This window comes from Brachyhypopomus gauderio, unplaced genomic scaffold (assembly GCF_052324685.1).
Source record: "Brachyhypopomus gauderio isolate BG-103 unplaced genomic scaffold, BGAUD_0.2 sc68, whole genome shotgun sequence".
Taxonomy (NCBI): domain Eukaryota; kingdom Metazoa; phylum Chordata; class Actinopteri; order Gymnotiformes; family Hypopomidae; genus Brachyhypopomus; species Brachyhypopomus gauderio.
The window spans coordinates 916,566-930,000 of NW_027506889.1; the positions used below are offsets into that span (position 1 = coordinate 916,566).

Below are 13,435 nucleotides of genomic sequence, written 5' to 3' on the forward strand. Positions count from 1 at the left end.
CAGCCTGCTAGCTGTCTCCCTCTGTCACCCGATAGCAGCAAGCACCTGTTTGAAGGAGAACACCTGCTGCTCAGCTCCGTATACGTGACCTAACATGACTCTGTGATGGTCATGGCACTGATCGACAGAGTTTAGTTCCTTCCCCCTGCGAGAGCAAAGACTCGTTACATTGCATACACTTCCTACGCCAAGAGCAGGAACCTCTTGCCTCCCACACACCCCTCACTAAGGCCAAGAGACCGCCTTTTTGGCTTGGCACATTACTGGCTTGTGAACCAGCACCCTCTGCACTTAGATGTCTGTTTTAAACTAAGTTCACAAGTCGAGGCAGAAGTCTTTGCACTAGAGGTAGCTCAACAGTGTGTGGCTTGTTTAGTATGAGGACAGTAACATTTGGCCTTACAGAAAGCATCTGACAGGGTTCATATGAAATAAATATGAACAGAATCAATTTTATTAATCACAAGCAGAACGGACGTAATGAAGTGGCGTAGGTGTTCATGCTTCATCTCCACAGTGTTACGAGGGAAGCTTGACCCAATCATGTCCTTTATCCACACGCGGCTCTCAGGGTTGGCTCTCTCAGCACACCAGCCTGGGATATGTGAGAACTGTTTCCAGATGCTTACCTCTGCCAACAGCCCAAGACGTTGAGGGTCATAAACTGACATATTGTGTTATTGTAGCCTCAGTGCTTGTCTGAAGACGAAATGTGCAGATTTTTAAATGCTAAAACAACTTCTCTGATTTAATGTGCTTTCTGTGCATCCTGGGCTCATGCAATTTCCTGCAGTTCTTTTAATTGGAGGCAAAATATTTCTATCCTGTCTGTCCGTGTTTATATACTCAATACATCTCTCTATCCTCCCATGAATTCCAAATATTCAAATGAATCCTTAAATATTTCCACATGCAGAATATATACTGCGTATATACTTCATATATATTGCTATTCCTGTATGTCCACACTTTCTCTGCTTCTGCAGACAGGACCAGGTTCAGGACCAGGTTGAGAAGAACCTGGGGGCTCTCCTGAGAGGTGCAGGAACAACGCCATCCACCACTGCTGCAGCATTCCTACACGCTGGTCCACTCTCCAAAGCTCCTCCCAGCACAGTAAATCACCGACAAGACCCTTCAGGTGAAGCTGAAGTGAAAGTCAGGGATGAATTACTCAACCTCTACCTTTTTCTCTTTTCTCAGAGTTGACAGCTACTACCTGCAAACACAGAATCATGATTTAATGGGAGTTCCACTTAAACGTCAATTTTTCATTTGATTGCTGATCCCCCCCCCCCCCCCACTCCACCCTCACTTCTCCCCTCCCTCCCTCCCTTTCTCTCTTACTCTGTCCTTCTCTCTCTCACTCTCTCTGTCTTTCTCTCTGTCTTTCTCCCTTTCTCTCTCTCTCTGTCTCTCAGAGAGACAGCTTTGACTGCAAGACGATGGCTGACGTCCCAGACGTGTTTTGATGCTGCCTCGTCTTCTCTGAAGAGTCACATTCCAGCGGGGGCCCCTGAGGGTGAAACAGTGGTCTGCTCCATGGATAGTTAGCCCTGTTCTCGTGCGTGGCTTTGAATAAACACCACACCAATACCTGTCATGTGAGCCCATCATTTTTCCTCTGCCTGTTCCACTGTTTATACTACACAATTCTTACATCTATTCAAACATTTGCTTTTCAATAAACACACAGGAATAGGCAGTGACCTTAGCACATTCAGTTATAATTTGTCTCCTGATATTTATGACTTCATTCAAGTTTTTCTTTTTTCCCCTCGCTGCAGCCTGGAGATGAATAACGCCCCCCGGAGTCTGGAAGAGCTTCGATTCCCTGCTCGTTTCCATGCAGTCGTATAATCGGCCATACAGTGGGACATTACCAATCACTGGGTCGCTGTCCAAGCTGGAATTAGGTTTAAAAGCCAGAGCAGGAGGAAGCAGTGCTTATCAGTGTTTAACATGCGTTCAGCTTAATCTATCAGGGCCATAAACATCCCATTGATAAAAAGAGCTCAGTGGACAGATTACAAAATAATTAAAGGGAGAATTTGGGGTGGAATGTAAACTTCACAAGGGTCCCCGTTTATGTTTATTTTGAAACAGCTGTCAAGAGCCAACTTATCTGCCAATGAGGAAGCATGTTTGTCACTTTTTTACCAAAGTGGCACTAGAAATGGAAAATCCACTTCAGACGCTCCCCCTCTCTCTCTCTTTCTCTTTCAGCCCACAGTGTGTTTCTCTGTCTTTCTGTCTGTCTCTTTCTTTCTGTCTCTCTCTCTCTCTTTCAATCGTGCACCTCCCCTTTGGTGCATGTACCAGTCAGTGACTGTCTAAGCTAAATGACTCTAAATCCAGTGGAAGAGCATTCCAGTAATATGTACTCACTGAGCTCGACCTCTGCCTTTAAGCTCTGCAGCAAGCCGGGCCAATCTCAGGCAGTTTTGGTGACAGCCAAATGACTGTAAAGTGGATTTGCTGACTTTATATTTGGCTTTCTCACCCCTGAAAGAGAGAGTGGGGGGGGGGGGGGGGGGGGGGGGGTAACGAGAAAGAGAGCAAAGGAGAGAGAGTGAAAGAGAAAGGGAATGAGAGGAAGGGAAAAGAGAGAAAGAGAGCAAGAGAATGAAGGAGGGGGGAGCGGCAGCAACCAGTGATTTAAGGGGCTTTTGCTTGCTGACAACTTTCAAATAGGTCCTCATACAGAACAAGGCGAACATAGCCATAATCCTTTCGAATTGCTGCTCTATTTGTATCAGTGACTCCATGCTGCACAGGGTCACATGCTGCTGAAATGATGTCTTTGGATGTTGGATTGAACTTTTGCAAGTGTCTCTGTGTGTGACAGTGAGTCACGAACTCCGTGAAGCACAATGGAAGAAGAGCTGTCGGAGTCGCAGTCCGACACAGCCAGGCGTAGCTACAATAAACTCGATCAATCTAGCAGGTGATACAATCTAATCTCCGAGCATGAGGGGAAGATGTGGCCGCTTCGGATGAAGTCGGAGTGCTATCGGCAGTGAGTAACACGGGAAAATCCTGCGTGTTCTGTTTACATACCTGTAGGGTGATTTATTCGTGTATATGACGAGCAGTCCAGTGACTATCACCCACACGTTTTATTACGGCTCTGGAATGTTCATTCTGAGAGGGAACAAGGTCAGCGTTTTATCTGTCTGTGTCCAAATATGGCGCTGGTGTTCCCTCAGTCCCCTCGTTCATCATGAGGAAGATCTCGCTGCTCTGGGAGCCTCGCAGGCCTCTGTGGCTTCAGCGTGGCCTTTGCTGGCCTTTGAAAGCCCTCTGTGTTCGCACCACTTGATGGTAGAATGTAGCAGAAAATAACAGCTTGAAATGTTTTGCTCCCGTGAGAAAGATAAACTGCTTGTCGATATGTGCTTCACAAAACTCCCAAAAGATGTCTAACACAACCTACGGCCGTCGGCACTTGCTTCATTGCACTCTAATTACAGAACTGATTGATGAATTGATCTTTCTGAATTAGATGAAATATATGCTTAGTGCCATTGTCGATTCATGGTTCTCTACCATGGTTTTGGTAACCTGTCCGTGGGTCTTTAATCAGAGAAGTATATGTTTGAGAGCTAAACATGTTTAACTATTTTATATTTGCATAAGATGTGTTAAGCTCTATGTAAACTTTAAATATGTTTAGCTCCATGTTCATTTCATAAAATCATTGATTCCTCTCAACCTCTCAGATATACACTTCTGACATATACTGTGTATATAATGTTTTTCTATTAATTGGATTCCTGATGGTACATGCTAGTCCTTTAGTCGTGCTTGTGGCTACTGTATGTGTGGTGTACTGCAGGGGTCAATCTGTGGGTCTGTACCTTACTGGAGCCTCCCAGCCCTCTGCCCTGTCTGAGCATGGAAGTCTGGGCTGGGTCAAGACGGAGCCAGTGTTCGAGCCATCGATCAGCTCTTATCTGACCTGACCTGACAGTTCAGAAGCACAGCTGGGGGGCCGAGAGAGAGAGAGAGAGAGAGAGAGAGAGAGAGAGAGAGAGAGAGAGAGAGAGAGAGAGAGAGAGAGAGAGAGAGAGAGAGAGAGAGAGAGAGAGAGAGATGCCATGTATGTTGGCCATGGGTTTTGCTGGCTGCCTAAGCTGTACTGCTGTCAGAGCAGAGTGTAAGTTATGGGCGCCTCAGGGTTGTCTGATAAGACCACAGGGCTGAGGGAGAGAGAGAGAGAAACAGAAACAGAGAGAGAGAGAGAGAGAGAGAGAGAGAGAGAGAGAGAGAGAGAGAGAGAGAGAGAGAGAGAGAGAGAGAGAGAGAGAGAGAGAGAAAGAGAGAGAGAGAGAGAGAGAGAGAGAGAGAAACTGAAGCTGAGACTAGAGGCGGAGTTGTGAAAGACTAAATCAAGGTATCTCCAAACACTGAATTTATACCTGACTCTTTCCTTCAGCCCCTTTAGACTACAGACTACAAATTCCTCACAACACCTTCTCAACACAAGACCTTAATCTTCTAGAATGCTTTGAGGTCTACATTTTTTGGGATTATGTGGTGGTAGAATTATAGCTGTAGATCTAGAATGTAGGAGAACACTGTTGTTAGAACTGTCAAAACACCATTGTTACATCAGAAGTTCGTCACTCAGTTGTGGAGGTGCTGTGGTAGCATTTCCAAACGTGCAGGTTGCAGAACTCCCAAACTATCTGTGAACATTTACAGAGAATTTACAGTGAGTTTACACACAAACTTTATAAATTCAAGCCTGTGCAAGTTTAATTTTGTCTTCCATTTCCAACACATTGTGCATAATTCCCACAGGCTATAGTGCTGATGACATCACCTTTCTTGGTACAGTGCATGTGTAGTTCATCTGATTTCCCAGCCTGGATTTACTTCCTGGACTTTTGTTGTCCTTTTGAACTTAATATAATATATTCTTGCATTGCTGACCGGGGAGGGGGGTCAGCAATCCCATACCTGCACCAACTGTCGCTGGAGTGAGGGGTAAATAAACGGAGTGTTCTCTGGAGTTCCACTGTCGCTTTGGTAGAAATAGTCCAGAAGAGGGACCACCAGTGCAGTGATGCACAGTCCTACTAACAGTCATCATCACTGTATTTAATTATGATTAACATAAATATTGCTTGGATCAAATATGTGTTTAGAAGATTGTGTGTGTGTGTGTGTGTGTGTGTGTGTGTGTGTGTGTGTGTGTGTGTGTGTGTGTGTGTGTGTGTGTGTGTGTGTGTGTGTGTGTGTGAAAGAGAGAGACCATTCCCTTGTGTGTGTGTGTGAGCTAACAGGGCTTGGGTTTCTTCAGTGTTAGCCAGTGTATGTCTGTGTCTCCCGGTGGTCCTGCCATCATTAGCAAAAATGCTCAGTGTTCAGACAAATCCAGTTCTTGTGTGAGTTGCCCTCAGCGTTGCACTGGCAGTGGAACTAATCGCGTCCCCGCAGGACAAGGGACGTCTCACATGCTGATGAGTCTCACGCAACTCCCCCCCATCCCTGAGGAGAAGAAGTGATTTATTGAAACTCGTGCATGCCAGAGGAGGAAGCAATGGAGACTCCGGGGTCAGCCGGAAGTGCGTGTGGGCGACATCTACGACTTCTACAGCCACGAGGGCCTGACGGGAGGCACCCAGTTAGCCCTGCAAGAGGATCGATGGTCTGATTAATCCAAACTGAGCCGGTCTGTGATGGAGAGCTGGAGAGAGTGGTTCACCCGGCCGTGGAGGCAGCTGTGTGGAGCCTGGTTTGCTCTCCAAAGCCACACGGTCAGTACAGCATTCAATTTACAGTATGCACACATAGAATGTAGATATATGCATGTCCTGTAGTTTTAGATAAATGGCAGATGTTTATCTGCAAACTGGAAAACATCTAGTAAGATGTTCATCCTACTTTGCATTCTGGTTGTCATCCATGAAATGTCCTTGTTTCTTGCATGATTCTGTCATCACCATTAATTTTGCCAAAAGCAGAAAACAAGATAAAGCTATTTTTTGTCATGCCAATTTTATTTGTTCTCATTTTAACCAAATTTACACCAAATATTTTATATAATTTTAGATAAATCAGGGCTATATTGAAGAATATAACACCACAAACGGAGCTTCCTGGAAAGTCTGTTCTTTTGGGATGTACGCCTGTCTCCCAGTAACAATTCCAGGCGTGCTGCCAGTAACTGAATAAAATTATACCATCAACCAAATAAGATGTATGCTGTCATGGAGAAGCCTGCAACCACAAATGGACTGCTGTTCAAGTGGAGGCCGTGTAGACATAATTACACTAAAATGTTGCCTCATAGCTGAATTGTGACTCAGAAGCACTGAATGACAAGTTACATGCAGATCAAGTGAGAGGCCTTGTTTTGAGGTGAGTCTTGAAGCCACACAATGGCATTAATCTTGTGTTGAGAGCCCTTTGCACACCCAGAGTAACTCATCATTCTTTCCTCTGCTCCACCTGACCGACTTGTTGCCTCTGGCTAGTAGTAAACCCTCATTTGTGTTGAGGCATAATCGTGTCTGCAGACATCCGAGGGTGCTCCATTACACTTGGACCCATGTCTGTTTCTCTTTCTTTCTCTCCTCTTGCCTCTTTCTCCTCCTTCTATCTGTCCATCCTGTCTTTCTCTCTCCCACTTTTCTCATCGTCTTTACAAACGGTCTGCAGACAGAAGCAGAGGCGTTTAATGTGATGGCGTGCCTTTATGAACCTACTGAGAGGAGTCAAGTGAAATTTGACCCATTTTCCCTTAAAGAGAACTTTCTTCCATTGCATCCAGAGCTTATTAATGACCACAGAAACTTTTCTGCCTGCCGGTCTGCCACATAGTAACTATGACTATTCTAAGCCTTGCTCTCCTTACAGCATAGGAGGGATTACATCTGAGTGACAACTTTTGAGCATTTTTCTCTTGCAGTATCTTGAGACATGGATTAGACTAAATGACTGTGTTAAGTGCCTTTACTTTACTCATGTGGGTCTCAGTTGGTGTCAGAGTGTGACTTACGAGTGCATGTATGTATTTGGGTTCATGTGTATATGTATTTACATTAACATCTAGTCATTTGGCTGACTTGCTTATCCAGAGTGACTTAGTGGCAGGTTTTCTGTCAGTGTGACAGGATTTGGTTCCCACACTGTCAGGCATGAGTTCTCTCTCTATTCTCTCTCCTCTCTCTCTTTCCCTCTCACACTCTCTCACCCCATCCCCCTCACTCTGGTCTAGACACCTCACAGCCGAACAATCCTGAGACAAACCCTGGAATGGAGCCAGACTGATAAAGCTATTCCCATCTGTCAATCAAATCCTGAGCGCAGAATGATCTCGCGGGCCGCGTGCCTAGCCACGGCTGCTCCAGTAAGCCTCTCACGCCTCTGTGTCTCTCCCACCACAGAAGGCCCTGGTGGAGGTCTTGTGATAGGGGATTAGCATCAGATATCAGCAGTGAAACTGACAGGGGAACCACAGCATGATTAAAGGGAGCTTGTGGGCTCAGTCGGAGGGACCGTCACAGAGACCACAGCCCTCGGAGAATGCACGCAGGAACATGGCTTCAAATATCCAGTTACACGAGAGTCAATTTCTTCAAATCGTCAAATCACACCATGTTTAGTTACTATGTGCTTGGATTGATTCTATAAGTAAAGCCAGAGAGCTATGTTTAAAGATGTCTTTAGTGTCAGCAAAGCATGTATATGTGTGTGTATATGCGGTTTCTCAAAATTAAACAGGAAAGTGGACTCTTCATTGACTTTTACACTAACAATGAATTATTACTACATACACATAATAGTCAGATAGCATAACCACATTGTTAGCACTAGCTAGCTAGCAAGCTTAATTCTGAACAAAAGTTAAACATAGCGCTCATTATGTATTACAGATAAAAAAGCAAGGTTAACTTAGCTGAGAAAAATATTACATTCACAATCGGGGCAGATGAATTAATAACCCAGTAGGAGCAAAATGACTCATACCTACACGTACACTAAATGGAGGAAATCCTTCAGCCTCTCTGGTAGACTTAGTTCTCTAAAACTACCTGCTCGTTCTGAGGAAAATAAGATAACCAACAGTTTCAGCTGTGGTCCAGCACGCCCCTTCAGTCATCAGAGGACAGACCTTGGTGTTTTCTTTTGTGGTATTTGCTGAAAAGCCTGTTTGCCAAACAAACATAATGTTCTTGTTAAAATTACGTGTTTATTTAGTTTTTTTTTCTTTTCTTCCTTTTTAGATGGAAATTCAGCATGGAGCCTTTGGATGGAGAAGTTTGTTTTAAGATTTACTTTCATTGTCAGATTCTACATTTTATTCCACATGATGAGCGGTTTTCACTACCGTATTTCAGTGAATACTTTACAGAATATGTACAGAACAGGTTCAACATCAGGGGGTTTAATGAATTTTACTTCTGGCTGAAGTGTGTTAAGAGGTGTACAATGTCGTAACTAGAGGGAAATAAAGTGAGTTTTGTTCTAGAATGCTCTGTTCGCTTCTCACCTTTTCATCTTCCTCTAAGATTACGCTTACGGCCATTAGAAAGGAAATCAAATGTGTAAATGCAGAAGACTTGGGAGTCAGCCAGGGTCATGGCCCGCGTCTGTGAAGAAAGAGTCAGGGTTGAAAACTGCTCTAATAGCTAAAAGATGCTGCTACTTGGACTTCAGAGGCAGGAGACACACATTCTTGTGAGCTGCTCCAGACCTTATTACCATTAGTGAAAATTACCCAGCACGCCGTCGTCACTAGCACTGCCATCTCCCTACATATCACCCCCAGACACCTTGCTAAATATCACAGGACAAGAGCATATTTGGCCAGCGATTAGAGACAGGCAAAGTATGGTGGTCAGTGGTCCTTCGAGCTGGTTGTCGAGTTGGGGGGTCTACCGGCATCCTCTTACTACAGCCTTCTAGAATCTTTTTTGTGGGAAAGATGGTTGGAATATAACATATGTTCAGTCGGTGGATTAATGGATGGATAAAAAAAACATGAAGCAAGAATTGATATATGAGAACAGGGCATTTCTTGGAAATAACATTCTGGTTTTGGATTTACACGTTCAAAGCTGAATTACTTCACGAGAAGCTGTTTTAGATAAACTTCAGTAAAAGATGAAGTTGTTAGTCATTTATATTAGACGGCCATTTCAGAGAGCAGATCTTTGGAAGTTGAATGAATTGCTTGTGCACACATGGGCTTCAGCAAGAAGAGTATCATGTCACCTCTGACTTATCTACAGACAGAGAGTGAGAGAGAGGAGATGGGGGAAAGAGAGAGGGAGGGGGAGAGAGAGAGAGACAGAAAGAGAGAGAGAGAGAGGTTGGTCTAGGTTTAGTGTGTCCAACCGTAGTTAGTTCAGTGCCTCAGTATTAGGGCATTCTCAGACATCTCTTTTATTATAGAATCCCTCCCAGATGTCTGATGGAATATTAAAATGGATACTTAACACCTAGAGATTGCAAGGCTAGCATGAGTTAATTCAAACATTGGGACCTGCAGAATGTCCACAACAAGTATATCTGCAGTAATATTAACATTCATAATAATGGGACTATAGCGAGTGGTCCTAAGGCGGAGAGGTGAGAAGCTCGGTATGGAGTATGGGGTCCCATAGCTGGAGATTTGTGAGGACGGGAATGTGTTGGGTCTCAGCTGCTGCATGTCACACTGATAACGCAGCCGTAGGAGGAACAGACATCATGCTATTGGCAGTGCCGGCAGTGACATCATGCAGTTACATCAGTGTTTGCAATCACGTCATATCCTGTCTCACAACACCCATGAGAATTCAGAATACGATTGTGTTTAGTGAGAGTATCTCTCCAGTAGGAAACAGACTTTTTTATCCAAAGAACTCAGAGATACGTGGAGGCATTGATGATGTAAGCAGCCAGTGTACAGAAGATCACAAATATAGAACTTCCTCCTTCTGTAGTCTGTATGAAGTTTAAAAAGAAGTTTAAAAATTGAGTATGAATCACTTTTTCTTTTTCTAATTTTTGGCAGTGTGAGGATATCTGATGTTGGTTTAACCACAGGGTACACTGTTTCAGTCCCATATTGTGGTGCGAGCTCATGAGTGTGGGACCGAGACAGGCAACACGCAGGCGACGCGTCAGACTGCTGCGATTTAGTGCTACATTATGCGGTTTCCTGTCACCTCTGTCCCTCTTCCTGTGGAAATGGAATTGCTGCAGCCCCCTGATCTGTGTTCAGTGCCCTGAAGAGAAGCCATAAAGGGTTTTAAAGGGGAGTTCTCTGACCTCACGCCTTCATCTCTGTATTGGAGGAGACAGTATCCCGATTCAAGGCCATGGGATTGGTTTTATATAGCAGCCTCGTAATGGCCTCGACAGCAGCAAAAACGTGCTGTAAAAACACAGCCCTGTGGCTTTATGGCTGGCACCCAACTGAAGCAAACACACACGCACATGTATGCACACAATTTCACACATGCACATGCACACGTGGACACACACATGCATGTGCATGCACACGCACATAAATATATGGACATCCACACATAAACACACTGTGCACTGTAATGTCATTATTTTAAGAACAGTAGGCCTACCACCACTCTGGAAATGGTACCTCTAATGTTGGAAATATTTGTACTTTACAACCATTATTTGAATAAACTGTTAAAATATTTACACTATGTGAGTGTTTTAGTCTCTGTTAATCTCTAGCCTGTTGCAAAATAGTAAGAAGGAACTGTTCAAATAAAATCATTAAGTTCAGTGTGTGTGTTGTGAATGTGTGGGTTTGTTTACACATACCACTGATAAAGATACTGTAAATTCTACTTATCAGAGCAATTCCTCTTAGTGCGGTCGTTCCATACCCATGAAATGAGCTAAGGAGTACTAGAGCAGCTGTAATCTCAGGCTGCCCCCCCCCCCCCCCCCCCCCCCCCCCCGTTATTATTACAGTGGATGGCGTGTGCCAGCCAGGACTGATGATGTCACGCTCGGGGCTCTGGTCAAATGGGACATGGTTTGTTTGTGGACTGTGATTGTTTGTGAATTACTGACATCTGCTAAAATGCCCTAATGTTGCATAGCCATGAAAGCAAAGCATTATACAGCTGTCTGAAATTGGAGTAATGCTTAAGGAAAATAATTATTTCCTTAATATTTAAGGAAATAATGAAAAGTAGTTACAATAGAGCATGAAACTGAAATATTTGTCAATCTCTGTTTTCACTAGCAACTGGTCAACTTACAGATTATTATATTCTTAATGCTCCTCATTCATTCATTCATTCATTTTCTACTCACCCCCCTCTCTGCTTCTCACACGCATGTATAAGGTGCTTTTCTTTTCAGTCCTAGGGAAAAAATGGGCAATTTTTAGAGCAAATTACATGTGTGTATTCCACCTCATATATATGTCACCCATTTCATCAGGAGAACCCCTACACTGGGTGGGGTGTGTATGCGTGTGTCTATAGCCTGGTTTCCCTCAGATACAGTGCTTAGGCAACTCACACAGGGCCGAGAGCTGACCCAGAATCAGCTCCAATCTCTGTGTCATCGCATTCATCATCTTAGTCATTATCCTGATAACTTTTTTATGATTTGAAAGGCAAGAACTGATCCCAGCTCAGCCCTTGTGGTTTTGACCCATGTCAGTCCTGAAGAACACCCTCAGACCATTATACTTATGTTCTGCTGTGAACACGAGTGACATCGATGGTTTCCTGTGTGCTGTGATGTTGTGCTAGCGGAGGAGTTGAAGAAGGTTGCTTCAGACCTCCCCCAGCACCACCCATTATTTGTCATCGGAGCCATGTGGTTTGGGCCCGCTGACCTGCGGCCGCAGGAGAAAAACAGAGTTCTGCACAGGGAAAACTGGGTTTATTGGTTAATGAAACCTCAGCGTTCCAGCTGTTTCCGAACTCCAAGAAAAGACCCATGGCATCACTCACATTCACCTCTTTGGGTTAGATAGATAGATAGATAGATAGATAGATAGATAGATAGATAGATAGATAGAGAGAGAGAGAGAGAGAGAGAGAGAGAGAGAGAGAGAGCATCAGGAAAAGAAGTGTTGATTTGTGGATCTGTTTCAGTGTCAAGCCTGCAGCCTTGTGAGTGTTCCATCTTGGATCCTGCATAAGTGGAACACTACAGTAACTATATATGGCAACAAACTAAATACATGGTTTATTTTATTTTTTGGTGAGATTCAGTTTCCCTCTTGTATTCAGCTCTGGGTCTCTTCACACAGCTACTGCGCACTGGCAGTGTGGTAAATACTAACACTTCATGGTCTGCAGTGTACATGCAGTGCTTTTGTCAGCAGCTAGCGGTAAGTAAACATGACTGTACCAACAGATAAAGACACTCGGGATATCCCGCAGTAAACAGCACTGCTTTCTCTCCACCTACGGTTGGTGCGATGGGAAAGCGCGTTTCGCTAGGCTGTCTTATCTCTCCATGACCTGTAGGGGGTGACAGAGGGGCCACCCCAGTTCTCTGCTCCTCTGAGTGAGCATGCATTCTGACCCTAAGAACTAGCATGTTTTATTATACTGTACAGAGGGTTGGGAAGTTTCAGGAATGAGTGCTCTTTTAAAGATTGCAACAGCCATCAGTACACAGCCTAATTAGACTGATCTTGCTGTTTTGGTATATTATGGCAGCGGCTACCACCTGCCTGCATATTAGCTTAGTCTTCCTGCACACCAGATGTGTGGTGTGTGTGTGTGTGTGTGTGTGTGTGTGTGTGTGTGTGTGTGTGTGTGTGTGTGTGTGAGAGAGAGAGAGACAATGAGATCATCCATCCATACAGAGATACAGAGTGTATATTTGTGGCAGTGCTGCTGTCCCCGGGCTGTGGGTCTCTGTGGTACATCTGAGCAAAATGTTCATGTTGTTATGGAGACACTTAAAGAGCTAATGACAACATCTGACCCCCACCCAGCTGAGGGCACACACACACACACACACACACACACACACACGTTCTCTCTCTTTGTTAGTGTCCTAACAGCCTACTTTGAGTCTAATGAGACCTGCAGGCACTGTCGTCGTAATGAAACCTTGCTCCATTATTTCTGTCTTGTCTTTAACAAACTCCCTCTTATCATTCATCAGCTCACGCATGTGGTGTCTCACAACTTGGTCCTTCATATGATTATGGGTAATGATGTTTTTGGCTGGGGCAGTTTGTAGACTGTAGGACTGAGTGAGGGAGACCGTTACCATGTCGACCTTTTGTCCTGCGACCGATGGACCCCCAGGGCTCTGGGATCAGGAGGCTGTGGAGACAAACCAACTTATCTCATCCTTTTGCTTCTCCTAAAACAGATTACAGTGTGGGAGGCCGTGTTGGAACCCCAGAGCCCCCTGCGTGGACGGACTGGGTCCCGCCCAAAGCCTCCCGGCCATGTAAAGAGGTTCATTCATGGGACATTAACCC

General features: G+C 44.6%; 2 long non-coding RNA genes across 6 annotated transcripts in view; one reads left to right on the top strand and one right to left on the bottom strand.

Moving 5' to 3' along the window:
* The window catches only part of LOC143490968 (uncharacterized), a 46,216-nt gene extending 35,502 nt beyond the window's left edge, over positions 1–10,714 (top strand). For 4 of the 5 annotated variants that reach the window (XR_013125054.1, XR_013125052.1, XR_013125053.1 and 1 more), the window contains 6 exons: positions 987–1,141; positions 1,422–1,604; positions 1,788–5,765; positions 6,061–6,369; positions 7,229–7,360; positions 8,238–10,714. This is a non-coding gene — a long non-coding RNA (uncharacterized LOC143490968). The remainder of the gene's footprint in view (positions 1–986; positions 1,142–1,421; positions 1,605–1,787; positions 5,766–6,060; positions 6,370–7,228; positions 7,361–8,237) is intronic. The other variant, XR_013125056.1, reaches the window with a different exon arrangement.
* The window catches only part of LOC143490969 (uncharacterized), a 10,870-nt gene continuing 6,575 nt past the window's right edge, over positions 9,141–13,435 (bottom strand). The window contains exons 3-4 of the long non-coding RNA XR_013125057.1: positions 11,290–11,339; positions 9,141–9,239 (exon numbers count right to left, since the gene is read on the bottom strand). This is a non-coding gene — a long non-coding RNA (uncharacterized LOC143490969). The remainder of the gene's footprint in view (positions 9,240–11,289; positions 11,340–13,435) is intronic.